Genomic DNA, 18,216 nt, shown 5'->3' with positions numbered 1-18,216 from the left:
CATGCCACATTCCCCAATTTCACTAAAACAAAGGTTTGCGTGTATAATTTAATTAGAAGCCTTATTTGGCTAGAATACTAATGGGTGTAGACCATGCTCAAAATTATGAACTCTAGGGTCTTCTAACGCTATATTGAGCCTTCTTTAGGTTTGATTGTAGCATGGTGCAGTCTTACAACAAGAAGGAAAATGATTCACATCCTCATAAAGTGTAAGTAAATATCCTTAATTAGTACACTCAAAGATTAAGTCCTCTCTACATTGCATATCAAATTGTTACAATTAAGAAATATTGGGAGCCTTTAACTTGGAAGCATGCCAACTCGTAGGCATTAGAGTTCATGCTACCATTACTTAGCAATATCACTTCCTACAATAGTGTATAGACACATACATCATAAGATAGACTCTACATACAACACTATTAGTTGCATTAGTCATCATACATCAAAATATGGAAATGTTCAACATTTTCAAGTAGTTAATAACCATGGCCCAACCCAAATAAGGAGTCCATGTACTAGATTATTTAACTAAGAAAATTAATATACATTTAGTATTATGCAACTTAGCTCTGAATTTATGGAATGTACCAACAACGCAAAGATCTATAGATACCTCAAACCATGGAAATGTTCATATATCCATCTCAATGAAATTAGCTAGAAACAACACATTCATCTATTAACCATATTAATCCATTCATAGACTTCATGCGAGGAATTATGATTCACTATAGTACAACACAAGAACAAGTGAATATATTTATTTGAGTATATTAAAGTCTGGAATTTGAGGAGGGATTTCAACTCTCCACCTACTTGTACGCCAAATCCATTGCAATCTTTCTTACACTTAACCAACCTTAAGCTAGATCCATGACCCAAGAGAGTGTTTTCTTAAGGATTCCAGTTCAAGCTCATTTAGGGTACTATTCAATTCCCTAGATGTATGGGGTTTCTATGTAGGTGGTTGATCAACTATATTTCAAGGCAATCAGTGCAATACTAGTAGCACATAGCCTAGGTGGTTTATCATCTTATTGTGTAAGCACTAGGTGGATTTTCACATTCCTCAAGAAGCACCTAGTGGTTTATCATCCCCTTTCATCAATCACCCTAGTGATTGCCAACCTACCTAGTGGTTTATTGACCTTACCACAAGGACCTGAGTAGTTTATCATCATAACTAGAAAACAATGGGTGGTTTATCAACATCCTCAGAAAGAACTCAATGACTTATCAACCCTTTTTGGAAAGATTTCTCACCTGAATCCTCCTCTGTGCTCCCCACTAATCTTTATAACTTGGACATGACAATCCAACTACCTCAATGCAATAATTTTGGGGATAAAACCCTAAAAAACTCTAACTAGAATTTCTCAATCATAATATGTTAGTCCCTTCCTATGCTCTTGAAGCTCCTTGTCTTCATCTAGTGTTCATTCATCTTCTTCTATAGGCTTCCTTTGTCTTCCTTTCACATCATGGAATGAATAAAGATAATGATGGCAACTTATCTACCCCATCGTTTTGTTTCTAATGGTTTGTTGGTGGGGTGTTACACCACACAAACACATAAACTTATAATTCTATTCTAGGTCATGGATCTATTAGTCCCACTCCTTAGGAAAACCAATCAAAATTTATTATATTTTAAAATGTCATAATTTCTCAACCAACCATGATCATCCTTGTTGGGATTACACAATCGTCATTTATCTTTACAAAAATAGGGGTCAACATAAGAGGTGTTACAAACCCCAACCCCTTAAAGGAACATTGTCCTCAATATTCTCTACAATTAGAATCAAAAGAATAAAACTAAGCTTTATATAATAGCTCTTACATTTACATATTCATCAAATAAAAATTGGAATATCACCCTTATTTTCTCTTCCATCTTCGAGGTGGCTTCATGGGGTCTAAGGTGCTTCCATTACACATTGACTTGTGATATTACTCAATTCTAGAGCATAACCTACGTACAATCCAAGATGAAGAGTGCTTCTACTTATAAATCTCCCTCGAGTTCTACCTGTATCACATACCAATCAACAATGTGATTAGCATGAGTATATACTTCTTAAGAAAAGAAATGTGAAAACATTATGTGCATTCTGTGTGAGAGGGTAGGCTAAAATATAGCCCACTTGTCCCACTATTTCCAAGATCTAAAAGAGTCCACAAAATCTAGGTGCCAACTCGACACAAGTCACCACTTCTAATGAGCTCTTCTTTAGTTTGATGCAAAGATATACATGCTTCCCTACCTGGAGTTCCTTTTGCATCCTGTGCTGGCCTACATAACTCTTTTTATTATCTGGGGTTATCTTTAATTTATGCTTGATCTTGACAACTTATTTCTCCATTTCCTTTAATGTGCCAGTTCCATGAACTACTTTGTTCACTCGGTCATCCTAGTTGATACAAATATTTCATTTCCTTCCATAGAGTTCCCCAAAAGGACTCATTTTGCGTGACTCTCGATATGGATTACTATAAGAAAACTCCACGAATGGTAGGAAATCTTCCTACTTTTTTGGTTGATCATTACATAAATTTGGTTGATCATTACATAAGTTCCCAACCTGTCATCCAAAAATAGGTTCACTCTTTGTGTCATGTGTCCAAGTTTAAGCAATTTTTTTTTTAATAACACATACTCATTTAATGAAATTTCGTAGGTAATATCCATTACATTCAATCATAATCTCATAACCCACAACCTCCCTAAGGATCCACCTTTCATTTTTTCTGAACACCTTAATGTTGCATTTACTCTAACTAGTTTTATTATCACTCAATTGCTTTCTTGATAATGTCATGGCCCCTTTTTCTCGGTGTTTGTTTATCTTTTATTCAACCTTGGAATACAAGGCCTCAAATTAAACACGCCCCATATAATTGATTGTGCTACTATATTTCTTGGTATGGTAAAACCATAAGTGAGATAGGTTGGTACTATAGTATTATTCAGCCTCCCGTACCATGTTCTTACAAAGTTCATATGGCGCACATGGAATTGGATTGGTACCTTAATCCATTGAGTACACATATGCCATGTCCATGTCAAGTTCACCAAGGTCTGACAGCTCCATCTGCTGGAACGATGGGATGAGGATTTTCATAGATTGACGGTGGTTGTCACTCCACCGAAAGCCTAACCTCATCCCTTATGTCAGTTTTGATTACATTAATAATTTCCATGTATGATCGAGTAATTTCCGCAGGTGTATGGTGTGGTTGTTTCTGCTGGTGTGTGGTCATGTCATTTGGTTTGAAGCCAGGGCATGCGCTCCCTGGAGAATGGCAATTGAACCATGGCCTAATTCGTGGCAAGGAATGTAATCCCAATACAACCAGGTGCATTTGTTCAGAAGTGGACTGTGTTATTCTGGTTAACCTCATTCTACTATGTGGTTGCTAACATTCACACGCTTTTTCATTTCCCTTCATTCTGGTTGTAAAACTCTAATTATGGCATTATTTTCGTTATTTTCTGTCAGAATGACTGTCTCGTACCCAGGTCTACCACTAGAGTGTATCGCTGCAAGTTTAAATATTTCCGGTGTGTCCCACTTTGTTCCTTTGACTTCGAATGTTACAGAAGAGGTACGCTTACTCCAAGTATGTCTTATGGTGTTTCAACTGCAGTGGAAAATAATCCCTAATGAATTTATTGCTCACTTTCTTTTGTTCCTCAGTGTATTTTTTTTGTTTTTTTCCTAACTACTACATATTGCTGCTACAATACTACATGCCCATTTCTGGGTTGTTGGATTCATCACTCTTCTCCGTGAACTGAAGCTCCCTTCACCGTGCAGGGGATTATGACCTTCTCATAGTAGGTTTTACACCACTTCTCCATTCAATAGGTGAGGCTAAGAAAATATCCAGATTAAATTTTCCTTGTAGTTCAAACTTAGGGAATATTTACTTATATAATCATAATGTGGCTTGTTAACTACCTATAGCTTCCTTCTGGGTGATCGAGTGTTCAAGGCCGCAACAAATGTTCCCCAATATAGGAAAACTCTTCATATATTGACGTTGGTTTTTTTTTTGGGTTACAGTTTGTTTAGTATTTCTCTTAGGCCTCCTCCTTTCCTAATTTTCGTGGACGATTATGTTGCAAGTATTTTCCTTGAAAACTCCTGCATATATACAATTTTCTAAACGACTAACATGCAACTAACCATCTTTGCTTCCGCTACATCAGGCTGGTTCCTTCCTTCCTAATAACCATATAAATCGTTTCCTATCACGATGTTTGAGGCCTCGATATCGATCCTATCCCACAAAATCAGTGTGTAGCTTGGTGGGTCACGTAGTCACGTCCTGATTTTGTAGATTTTGGACATAGCTTATTTTTCTAAGTGGATGAGCGAGTTGAACTTACTGTTGACTTGTAGTATAAAATATATTGTCGAATTATAGTTTTGGTTTTTCCAAATTGTAAACAGAAGGAGTTAAAGACTAATACTCATTTCTAAGATGTCATCCATACAATGCCACTGTTACTATTTTATACCTCTTGTTGTTGTGTGTATTTTCCATGGTTTTCCCTTACTTTCTTAGACATGGGGTTATCTTTTTTTTTAAGAACTCTATGGTTGTTGGTTATTCTTATGAAGCCCCTGTGTTCTACTTCACTTGCCACTATATTTTCTTTCTTTTTATTTACAGGCAATGAACCTATAGTGATTAATGTCACATGAATCTTATGGTTTTAATGTCATTTTGAGGTTACAAGTACAATACGTCTACTTTGTGGAAGGTCATGTTGGCCCTTCTTATTCTTATTCCACCATTTTACTTTGCTTCTCTTGTTGTCACCCCATACATACATATATATATATATATATATATATATAATTTTTTTTTCCTTGTTTTTATTATGGCTTCTACTAGCCACTTGGCATCCAATGTATCTCCCTCCTAATGGCTAGGAGTGGCCAGAAGTGGAAGTATATATATGGTCATTGCTTCAGGTATGGAAATTTCTCCCACTCGTTTGATATAATTACTTGATTTATTTAATTTTATAATATGAATTAATTATGTCATTTCCCATTACCTGGCAGGTATTAGGATAACTTTTTGACCCTATGCCTTCACAAGAAATCGTTAGAGGGAACTTCACTTATTGCCATTTATTTTTCTTTTCGAGGTGTGTTACCTCGGTCCTCTGGGTTTTTTTGTTGAACTACTGGTGAGGATTGGAGAAACTCAGTCCTCGCAGCATTCTTTTTTTAATTCTCACTCGCTTATGAGTAGTTTTTCTCTTATTAGATTACATTTTATAGCTCGATAGGTTCGAATGGTGAAGGGTTCAAATCCCTTGACTACTATTGTATACTTCTTTTTTTAACATGATAGACTTGTAAATCTATGACAATTTCATATGAATTACTTTTTTTTTTACATGATAGACTTGTAAATCTATGACAATTTCATATGAATTCCCATGACATTTGTTGCTACAAACTTTTTATTCAACAATTGGTTGTTCTATCTAGTATCATTTTAACAATTTGGGATTTTTTTATATCGATGAATGTATTAGAATATTCTAATGGAATATAAAAAGGATTAACAATTTGGGATTTTTTTTATATATTTGAATGTATTAGAATATTCTAATGGAATATAAAAAGGATTTATGTTCGTGTTGGAAGGAATCTATGAGTATTAACACATGGTTGCTTTCACTACCACTTACATCTCTTTCTTTTGAGTTTAAATGATTTGTTTTGTAGTTCTTATCTTGTTAATTATGTTACAAGTACATGAATTTCAATGTTAGCTCGTTAATTGAATCCGTTCATGGAATTGTTCTTAAACATTTCTAAATAGATGTACCTCTACTAAAAAACTAGGAGTATCCCCACTAATACTAATACTAGGTATGAATCCCTCCATGGTTTACAATCTTCACTTAGTTCCCTTAAAGGAGTACACACTATTAGCAACGAGTAGTTGCCTCATATGCTTAGCTCCCTTACTCTTCGGGAGTTTCTATTGTGAGTAGGTCCACCGCCTTATAATACTACTAATTATATTCATATCTTGTGACATCAATTCTCACCATAACATCATCATCAAAAGTACTATTGCTAATAAAACAAGATCCAATTCACTCCTATTCCTAATAACACTACTCGTAGTTCCCACAAGCATGATTCATAATATTATATTCATATTATAATCATTAGAATCTCTTAGGTCAAAAATACTTACACCTCCACGTTATGTTGTATTTATATCTATATATCATGGTGAGTATAAAAATCCCTCAAAGACTCCAATAATATGGATCTTTGAGACAACTAACATTACATTACTTATATTTTTGTTAAATAATTACTAAAATTATGCACATTTACCACTCATATGCATATGCATATGTATAAATTATAAGATCAATATTTATTCATGTCAACTTACATTCTACTATATACAACAACATAGCCATAATTCTAGTAGAGCACATTAAATATTTTAGCACAAAGCATAAGTACATAATAAGTGTGAATAAAATCATAAAGCACATAATAAGATTGAATAAAATCATTAGTGGAGTACTTGGAAGTTCACACTTTCTCACCACCCAACCTAGAATTGTTTTGTTCACTTCACCCTAGAGTTGAGAACTCCTTTTGAGGAATCAATTGCTTCATTGATCCCTTTATCTAGTATTAAATACTTTCATTTCATGATAAAGTTTCCATTTAGCAGTGTGCCACTTTAGTGGATATTCTTATCCACCTACCTAGGCTTTTCCCATAGAAGCTCGTATTTCTCTCTCACAATTCTTTTATGTTTTTTGAATCTTAGAGCCTATCTAGAGCATCAAGTTAATGGATATTTATATCTATCCATTAAGTTTATCTAGAATTTGATCTAGAATTATTACCACGAAAGAATTATGGATTTCATTGACCCATAGGATTTTATTGGGCAAGAGTCTCATTCATATGTGTTCTAGTTTCCAGGTACATAGCTCCCAATTAATATTTATTATTGAATATTCATTTACATAATATTTATTATAGAATATTCCTCCATTCTACCTAATACAATTCAATGTTACCCAAACACTATTCTAATAATGGAGGAATATTACATTCTCCTCCCCTTTTTATGAACACAATCCTCAGTGTTAATCATCCACTTTCTTTTTCCTTAACCCTTGGTGGAAAGTTATTCCTCTTTCCATTGCCTTGTTCATGTGTATCTTCTTCAGAGATAACCCCTCTTATTGCATTTGATCCTGACAACAACTCGATTCTAGAGTCGTATGTTATTTGGGTCTGGAATACAGAAAGTTCTATTGTAAAGCCTTCCTTGTCTTTACCTGTAGCATTTTCTAATGAATTACATCGAAAATATCATGTTCCTACTTCTTGAGTAATAATATAAGAAAAAAATAAAGACAAAAAAGCTAGAAACCCCAAGAATTCTCATCTCTTCTTAACACCTAGAGGCCATTGTTTTCCATCTTCCACCCTTAGTATCTTCATTGTTTCATTTTTTTATGTGATCTCTTACTGGCATGCACACATATTCTTGCATCTACTCATTTTACAACATATTTGTCTATATGTTGAATATAGACTTTGTAATCTTCATCATACTTATTCAAGTATCTAATATGATCAGCCCTAATCAACATATTATTACATTAAATCTTGTGATCCTACCTTTTAACATAATTATTATTTACTTATAAATTTTAATGTACAAAATTGTTCATTTATTTTCACATCACTCACATTAAGAGAACCATGATCAAGGAAATGTTTGTTGCATAATATGAATACAATATTAGTGGTGCATCTACTATTTTCACCTTGCTTAATTTCTCCTACTCACCACAGCAGCATATGCTTCCCAATGTGTTACAATTTTAATGCTACTATTATATCTACTACAAATAGGTATCTTTCTTATTTATGTGTATAAAATCTGGTTCATGATTTTAAACTTGGTGGATGTTGCCCCAAGTGGTTTAATTTGTCCAGCTCTTACAATTTTTGTTACAAATAGGTATCTTTCTTATTTATGTGTATAAAATCTGGTTCATGATTTTAAAGTTGGTGGATGTTGCCCCAAGTGGTTTAATTTGTCTAGCTCTTACAATTTTTGTTACTTGTTTTATGATGTAGAATTTGTCCTTGGGTACCCTTCAAAATTTTATTATTATTACTATGGTAGCTCAAAAATTGGAACCCCATTTATAAGAATTCATTTTAACTTCCTTAATCAAGGGAATCACCAATTCAAATATTGGCTTCATTGTAGCAAGTTCCATTTCCTTTTCAAAATCTTATCAATCATTTAGAACAAGTTCACTCCAAACATCTTTGATAGTTTAATTATCAGGTTTCAATGCTTAAGAAAATTACTTGTATATGTTTATTGTATCCTAACAATTTAAAATCCTTCTTTGAATCTACTCATGTAACCATTTCATAACAGTTCTGGTTACTTATTTGCTTTTATTCTCAGTGATATCCAATTCCATAAATATGATCTATTAGGGAGTAGGTGTTCTTTTACTTACTTAAGAGTCATAGTACACACTGAACTATAGAAATTTTTATATTATTGGTCCATTATATTTTCATTTGAGTGCCTTTATTATATGTATTTTAGTGTAATATAATTTACCTCTATATCTTTTGGTCTTAAAGTAGACCTAATCAAGGTCATTACAATTATTTATTACATCCATATCCTTCCACTATACTAATTCCATACCCTAATGAAAGTATAAGGTCACTACAGAACTAAACACTTAAGAGTATCTTGATATGTATGGTCTTCATGATTAATTAAAAAATTTATTTACCTTCGGTGCACCTGTAAGGTAGTTTAGTTTTACATGAATATATGCTTCACTTGCCATACGTTAACAACATTATTGTTTTTAGATTTCAAACTTCGTCATTCTCTTGTTCATAAATTTTTATTTACCAGCAAGGGCGAGTTTGGAGATTTCCTTCCATTTTTTTTACTGTACTCTTTAGCCTATTTGAATATTTTAGTCCAGATATTCCCTGTTTACCTCCTAGTTTATCCAGTGATACTTTTCTTGAAGCAACAATAACTCAGTTGATGAGAGCGTGTGGATATTAACCATGAGGTAGGTTGTTCAAGCTTTCATTCTAGCATCACTCTTGTTAAATGGTTATGAAGTGTACCAGTGGTTCAAGCTTTCATTCTAGCATCACTCTTGTTAAATGCTTATGAAGTGTACCATTACAGTTCACCACTTTTGAATCATTTTTGGTTCAATAATCTCTTCATCTTGGAAGTTTTGTACGGGATGTCACAAAATAAATTATAATTCCACCAAATTTTTATAGTATTTTCTTCAACTTCATTTCCAATTTAGGGTTTTTCATGATTTGTGTAGTAATAAATGTATTTACTACAGTATTAAACTAATAATTTATGCATTAATTTTGTACAATCTTCCCATAGCTTGATAATTGTGTAGTTTCTTGATCACTAGATTTTTCAAGATTTTCAGTGCAACTCTATTTTTTGTGGGTATATAACACATATTTACCCAATATTTCACATACAGGTTCATCCACCTCTTGTTAATCAGTCCATTTCCATTGTTATGATATTATACACATCTTTACCGAATATTTCACATACAGGTTCATCCACCTCTTGTTAATAAGTCCATTTCCATTGTTATGATATTATGTTTTAGAAAATATTTTACCATAACCATTTATTAACCCAAATTTTATTAACCCAAATTTTTAAATCCAACCTCTGTTTATAGACCTGTTTAGAATTTTCAATAACACTTTCTTCAATACTCATTATCTAATCATTGTTTCCCAAAAGTCTTTTTACTCTAAATTGAAACTAGATTTTTTTTGTTTTTTATTTTTTTTATTTTTTTTCATCCAACACTTCGACTAAGTATAAGTTAAATTTTTCTTTCCAATTACATGAGGAGATTTATCTTGAATGAAACCTTTATGGGTACTTATTTATTTATCGAGTACTGGCTGCCATCTACAATCCTTCTTTGTATATCTTGTTTTTCGGTGTATTATATAATATATAATCATACGTCATAGGCATAGTTTTACCTCTTACTGTTATTCTCTGGATTGTGAGTATATCATAATTTCAAAGGAAACAACTCATTGTAGTTGTCAGACTTACTTTTCTATCCAAATTATGGCCACATCATAAATTATTATTTTTCAAACTGAAATATTGAACTTCGGTGTAAGTACGATAGGGAAATTTTATTTAGTCAACATTCACTCTTTTAGATGCGATGTTATTTTTCAACAACTTTCTTTAAATTTTTTGATAATGGGTTAATGAGTACACCATCTTTACTTATTATATTCACAAGGCCCCCTAGTGTCCACTTAACCTAGGTCTCGATGCTGTATGTTTTTATGAAAATTCGATAAATCATTCATATGGTTAAATGCTTAACTTGATCATCTATTACTTATAATGTTCATTATACCACTTATATACTCATGTTTCTATTGTCCCATGTATTATGGTAATAACATTAAAGAGTAAAGGTACTATTTTCATATAGAATAACATAAGATTATTCTATAAGATAAAATCCTTAGGACTAATTTTTGAATGAAATATTATAGCTTAAATTACATAGTTTGTCAGGTCTTGTCTTCTTTATTTTCTATTTTATGAATTTCTTACCCATTTGGTCACTACTACCATATCCATTCCTATTTATATTTCACTTTACTAGTTGCAGCTAAAATTCCTATCTAGGTGATAGAGTTGTCTCCATACTTCGTTGTCTAGTGTGCACTTGATCTTGTTATGCTTACTTTTTCCATTGAATAGCTTATTGAAGATGATAGATTATCCACTATTATTATTTTGGTGGCTCCAAATATAGGCCTAGTAGTCTAGAAGGTTCATGAAATGTTTCCTTTGAAGGGTAAGTACTAATGCTATCTTCAAATGAGTAGAAATAAAATTGAACAGTTGTATGGAAACTTTACCATTCTCAGTTTAATGTTGATGCCCATTAAGCCCAAGGGTTGAGCCTACCTACCCTCTGATACCACTTGTCATGTACCCAATTTTAAGCATAATTATATATATATACACACACAACAAACATACCCAAAAACACACACACATATAAAATAAAACATACTCATTTAAAGTAATTTCGAATGTAATATCTATTACATTTAATCGGAATCTCCAAACCGAGAACCTCCCTAAGGGTCCAACTTTCATTTCTGCTCAACACCTTAATATTTCATTTACTCTAACTAATTTTATTATCATTCAATTGTGTTCTTCATAATGTCATGGTCCCTCTTTCTAAATTTTTTTTTACCTTTTATTCGACCTTGGAGTGAGGTATCAAATGAAACACGCCCCATATAACTGATTGTGCTACTATATTTCTTGGTAGGGTGAAACCATAACTAAGATAGGTCGGTCTCATGGTATTGTTGAGCCTTACCTACCTTGTCCTTACAAAGTTCATATGGCGCAGATGGAATTGGATTGGTGGCTTAATCCGTTTAGTACACGTATACCTTGTCCATGTGAAGTTCACTAAGGTCTGACAGCTCCGTCTTCTCGAATGGTGGTATGATTGTTTTTTGTAGATCGATGGTGGTTATTGCTCCACCAAAACCCTAACTTCATCCCTTATGCCAGTTTCGATTACATTAATCGTTTCCGTGTATGATCCGGTCATTTCCATTGGTGTATGCTCTAGTTGTTTCCACTCATGTATGGTTGGGTCATTTGGTTTGAAACTAGGGCATGTGCTCCTCAAAGAATGGCAGCTGACCCGTGGCTTGAGCTGAGGCAAGGAATCTAATCCCACTACCGCCAAGACCGCCAAGTATGTTTGTTCATAGGTGGACTGTGTTATTATGGTTAACCTTATTTTACTAACTATGTGGTTGCTACAATTCACACCCATTTTCATTTCCCTTCATTCTGGTTCTAAAAATTAATTTAGGGCTTATTTTCGTTAATTTTTTTGGATTGACTGTCTCATACTCAAGTTTACCAGAGTGTACCGCTGCAAGTATAAATATTTTCGATGCATCACTCTTTGTAACCCTAACATCGGCAGTTACACAAGAGGTATATTTTCTGCAAGTATGTATTATGGTGTTTGAAGTGTAGTGGAAAATAATCCCTAATGAATTCATTGCTCACTTCCTTTTGTTCCTCAATCTATTTTTTTTTTCCAAACTAGTACATATTTTTCCTACAGTACTCCATGCCTATTTCTAGGTTGTTGGATTTTATCGCTTTTCTCTATGAACTCGGGCTCCCTTCATCGTGTGAGGGATTATGACCTCTCCATACAATGCTTTATGCCACTTCTCCCTTCAACAGGTGAGGCTAAGAAATTATCCAAATTAAATATGATTTCTTAGTACTTCGAACTTATGGCATCCTTACTTGTATCATCATATCCTTGCCGGTTAACTACCTATATCATTCCTTCTTGGTGTTCTAGTGTTTAATGTGGTAGCAAACTTTCCCCAATATAGGTAAACTTTTCATACATTGACATTGGGTTGGGTTTTTTTCTACAATTTCTTCTTGTTGGTATTTTCCCTCACAACTCTCGCATATACAATTTTTTAAATGACTAACCTACAAATACTCATATTTTCTTAGGTTACAGTAGGTTAGTTCATTCCTTCCTAATCTCCATATAATTCACTATTTGCCACAAAGTTTTGAGGCCTCGATATCGTAGATTGGTGGGTCATGTAGTCACATCTTGAGTTTGTAAAGTTTGGACATTATCTATTTTTCTAAGTGGATGAGCGAGATTAGTTAACTATTGACTTGTAGTATGAATTGTACTATCTAGTTATAGTTTTGGGTTTTCCAGATGGTAAACAAAATGAGCTACAGAGTAATAGTCATCTTTAAGACATCATCCATAGAGTAGGATTGTTAATATTTTATAATTCTTCTTGTTAGGTGTATTTTCCATGGTTTCTCCTTATTTTCTTATGCATGGTTCCATATAACTGTAAATTGCATCACGTTCTCTTTTTTTCTTAAGAACTCTACTATTCTTTCTTATTCGTATGAACCTACTTGACTTGCCACTGTATTTTATTTCCTTTTATTTACAAATGAACCTACTATGGCTAATGTCAAAGGAATCTTATGGTTTTAATATCACCTTGGTGTTGCAAGTATAGTACGTCCTCTCTATGGAGGGTCATACTCGCCCTTCTTATTGGTATTCTACAACTTTAATTTTCTGCATGATTACTACATACTTTATTTCTCTGGTTCTCCCCAATAAATATATATATATATATATATATTCCTAATTTTTATTATGGATTCTATTAGCCACTAGACACCTAATGTACCTCCCTCCCAATGGCTACACATCGAACTATATCTATGGTATTTGTTTTAGGTATGGAAATTTCTCCCCCTCGTTTTCTATAATTACTTGATTTTTTTTTTTTTTTTAATATGAATTACTTAGGTCATTTCCAATTGTTTGGTAGTGTTAAGATAGCTTATTGACCCTATGACTCCATAGGAAATCGCGAGAATGAACTTCCCTTATTTCTATTTCATTTGGTTGTCAAGGTCTGTTACCTCAGTCCTCTCGAATTTTTGGTAAACTGCGAGTGAGGATTGAAGAAACTGGCCCTTGTATTCTTCTTTTAATTCTCACTGTACTACATTCTATAGCTAGCTAGATTCGTATGGTGAACGGTTTAAATCCTTGGATTGCTATTGTATACTTTATTTTTTTAACATGACAGACTTGTAAATCTATGTCAATTTCATACGAATTCCCATGACATTAGTCAGTACAAATGTTTTTTTCAGCAATTGGTTGTTCTATCTAGTATCTTTCAAAAAATTTGGGATTTTTTGATATTGGTGAATGTATTAGAATTTTCCAATGGAATATAAAAAGTATTTATAATCGTATTGGATGGAATCTATGAGTATTAATGCATAATTTGGGATTTTTTGATATTGGTGAATGTATTAGAATTTTCTAATGCAATATAAAAAGTATTTATAATCCTATTGGATGGAATCTATGATGGAATCTATGAGTATTAATGCATAGTTTGTTTTGCTACCGATTACATCTTTTTCTTTTTAGTTTAAGTTCTTTGTTTTGTAATTTTTATCTTGTTAATTTTGTTACACTTACATGAATTTCAATATTGGTCTAATAATTGACTTGGTTCCTGGTATCCTTATTAAACATTTAAGTGTAGATGTACCTCTACTAAAGGAACAACTTTATCCCGACTCTTACTATGTATGAATCTCTCCTTGGTTTATACAGAAGCATCAAGAACTACTCAAGCATTGAGGACAACACTTTTTGAAGGAGAGGGGCAGGTTAGGTACCTACACTAGTAGTATAGGGACCTAACATGATCCTCCTTCAAAAAGTGTTGTGCTCAATGCTTGACTAGTTCTTGATGCTTCTGTATAAAATTCTTGTCCTCCCATGTGGAATCTTTAGTGGGTAAGTTCTTACATTTGATGACATAATCTGAAATTGATCAATTTTGTAGCTTTGGGTTCTTGTTTGTGTGACTGCTCTAGGTTCTAATATGAATTTTCCTTCCTCATCATGTTTTGGAAATATTGTTTAAAATGGGATATTCTGTAACTTTTGAATGAGTGGCCACACTTCTTCATACTTCTTCCATTCAACCCTTGCTTCCTTTATCCAATCTGGTTGGATAATAGAAATAGCATAAAACAATGCTTCCACATCGTAATCCTTTCTTAAGAGTGCATCTCCAACAACATTTTTCTTCCATTTTTTTAGATGATTTCAAAGTAATAACCCAACATATTTGTGACTCTTTTTTTCTGTTCTTCTAAAGATAATCTTTGTTCTAAAGAGTATTTAAGACTATCATGATCCATTTTTACCTTAAGTGTCTTCGGCCATTTCTTAAGTGCATGTAGTATTGCCAAGAGTTCCTTCTCATAAATATCTTGCTTGAGATGTAGCCACAAAAATAAGCAATCTCCTACATCAAAACTTATTTCACTACGATCTTGATCTTCCCATTCTTTCGTTTGATTTTGCACCAAAGTGGCATTATCCTTTAAAAGTTAGAGAACTTCTTGTTGATGCTTGATGTGATCATTCACTGATTGAATCCTTTTCTTCTTGATATGTCCTTCTATCTTGAGAGTTTGAGGAGTGGTAATTTCTTCTAATGCATTACAAGATATGGTCGGAATCATTTCTTGATGCTCGATATGATGTTTCAATTCTTGAACATTTTTCTTCTTGATATATCATTCTATCTTCATAGTTTGAGGATTGGTAATTCTTGCCAATGCATTACAAGATATGGTCAGATTCATTTCTTCTTTCTCGATGTGATCTTTCACTTCTTGAACCTTTTTCTTCTTGATATTTCCTTCTATCTTGAGAGTTTGAGGAGTGGTAATTCTTTCCAATGCTTTACAACATATGGTCAAATTCATTTCTTCTTTCTTTGGGGTTGGTTCCTCGCGTATATCCTCTTCTTTTGATGTAGTTAGGAGTGAATTGGTTGGAGTACTACTAATTCTATTCATAGCTTATCACAAAAATTCTCACCATAACATCATCATCCAAACTTCCTATTGCTATTAAGACAAGAACCAATTCACTCCTATTCCTAATAACACTACTATTAGTTCCCACCAGCATGATTCATAATATCATATTTATATTATAATCATTCAAATATCTCATGTCCAAAATACTTACACCTCCATGCTAAGCTCTATTTATATCTATATATCACAGTGAGTATATAAATCCCTCAAAGTCTACAAGAATATGAACCTTTCAGACAACTAACATTACACTACTTATATTTTTCTTAAATAATTACTAAACGTTGACCAATCATATGCACATTTACCACTCATATGCATATGTATAAAGTATATGATAAATATTTACTTATATGAACTTACATTATACTATATACGACAACATGCCCATAATTTTAATGGAGAACATTAAATATTTTATCTCAGACCATCAAATACATAATAAGTGTGAATAAAATCACAGAGCACATAATAAGATTGAATAAAATCACGAGTGGAGTACTTGGAAATTCGCACCTGTTGACCACACAACCTAGAATTGTTTTCTTTAGTTCACCCCCATGTTGAGAACCCCTTGTGAGGAATCATTTGCTCCATTGATCCCCTTCTCCAGTATTAAATACGTCTCTTTCATTATAGGGTTTCTTTTTAGCATTGTCTCAGTTTCCTCGATATTCTTATCCACTTTCCTAGGCTCTTGCCATAAAATCTTGTCTTTCTCTCCCACAATGAATTTATGTTTTTCCAATCTTAGCATCTATCTCCAGCTATGAAACTAAATAGATATTTATCTCTCATCGATTAATTTTATCTAGAATTATTATCATGAAAGAATTATCCCATTCACTCATGGGATTTTATTTGGAAGGAGTCTCATTCTTTTGTGTTCTTGTTTCCAAGTAAATAGCTCCCACTTAATATTTATTATTGAATATTCATTTACATAATATTTTTCGTGGATTTTTCTGCCATGCTACCGAATACAATTCAATCTTACCCAAATGATGTTCTAATAATGGATGGATATTACACTTTATGTCTATCCATCTATATGATGATCATATGATATTTTTATAGATGGAATAAAAGCACTATTCTCTCAACACCCTTTTGAATCCTTGGTCAGCTAGATGAAGAAAGATGAGAACATTTTGCAAAATTTATAGCCTTCTTAAAATATGATACAACTTCAAAGTGACTATGTTATGCAGTTAACTAGCTAATATTATAGAAGAAAAGATATATCAAGGATTTGAGAAATAGCTTCTTCGAGGGGGAAACCTCCTTGACATCACATAAATGAACAATTCTCGAATGATTCAAATTATAATATCTCCTTCGCATATATAGGATTATAAGGGGTCACAATATAATTAGAGCGTACTTAAATCATCACAAAACTCCCACCAAAACAATTTAATTGTGAAAAACCATATGAACAAGTTAAAAAGTCAAGACCTATAACTAAATACAATTGAATTATGAGTGGTTTATGAAAAGAGCTCACGCATAGAAATTATGGATTGTTGAATATCTAATTATGCAATATTTCACTAGATCTAACTTAATTTAATTTATATGTTCCCTTCATGGATGTAGCTATAGAAATTGGACTAGAATCATTAAATTTACGATAAGGAACAAACTTCTCAGAATTAGGGATGATAGAATTCATTGCTAGTTTCTTAGAATCGGTGAATTTGGAAGTTGGGTTGACAATGACAACAATTCTATCAATAGGGGAATTAATAATACTAACATGACCACTTTTAGTAACATACCTAGTACTTCCAAGACCCGAATCAAATTAAATGCCTTAGATGGTGGATATGATAAATGAGTGTCTCATAAATTCACAAACAATATTGGTAAGGACTTGTACCCAACCTTTATTGTTTGAGTGAGAAGTGTTTTGTGATGGGTTCCAACCATCATTACTGTTTGAGGAATCATTTTCAAAATCCTACAAATGGATTTCATGAATATTTAGATGAGGCATCAGGAGAGGAGAGACACTTCATTGAATGATAGAGGATTGACATGTGGTAACGGAGGAAGCCAAAATAGGTGGCTAGTATCATTTGATTGGTGAAATTCTTTAGAATCAGCATTAAAATGCACCAAGAAATGTATTTTCTTCTTTCTCCAAGTATCCCAAATACTTGGGGATTTATTTCCTCAACATCAAGCCCTTCTTCATCTTCGTGGATTAAAAATCACTTCTATAAGTGAACCAAAAACATTAATAAAAACAATAATAAAAGTAAGTGGATACTACACCCTTAGAACATTTCCCTTTAGGATCACTACAATGAGTTTGCATTCAAAACAAAGAGCAATGATCTCTCTTGCAGAGGGAATATGGGGTCTGTGATACAAAGGAGAAGTATGATGAACAATGAAATTCAAGTCGAAAAGGGGGGTATAAAATCCTTTTCAAATTAGGAAAATATTCCCCTTTATACCATGGGAAATAATCCATTTTAGAATGATTCTTTTTTATTGTATTCATTATTTTCCTTTTCATAGTTTTGACCTCTTCTTGTATCACGTTGTATATGAAAAAATAGAC

The sequence above is a fragment of the Pinus tabuliformis genome, chromosome 7, assembly GCF_031772625.1.
Source record: "Pinus tabuliformis cultivar Carrire ecotype Pingquan chromosome 7, CPIR1, whole genome shotgun sequence".
Taxonomy (NCBI): domain Eukaryota; kingdom Viridiplantae; phylum Streptophyta; class Pinopsida; order Pinales; family Pinaceae; genus Pinus; species Pinus tabuliformis.
This window is presented reverse-complemented; position numbering follows the sequence as displayed.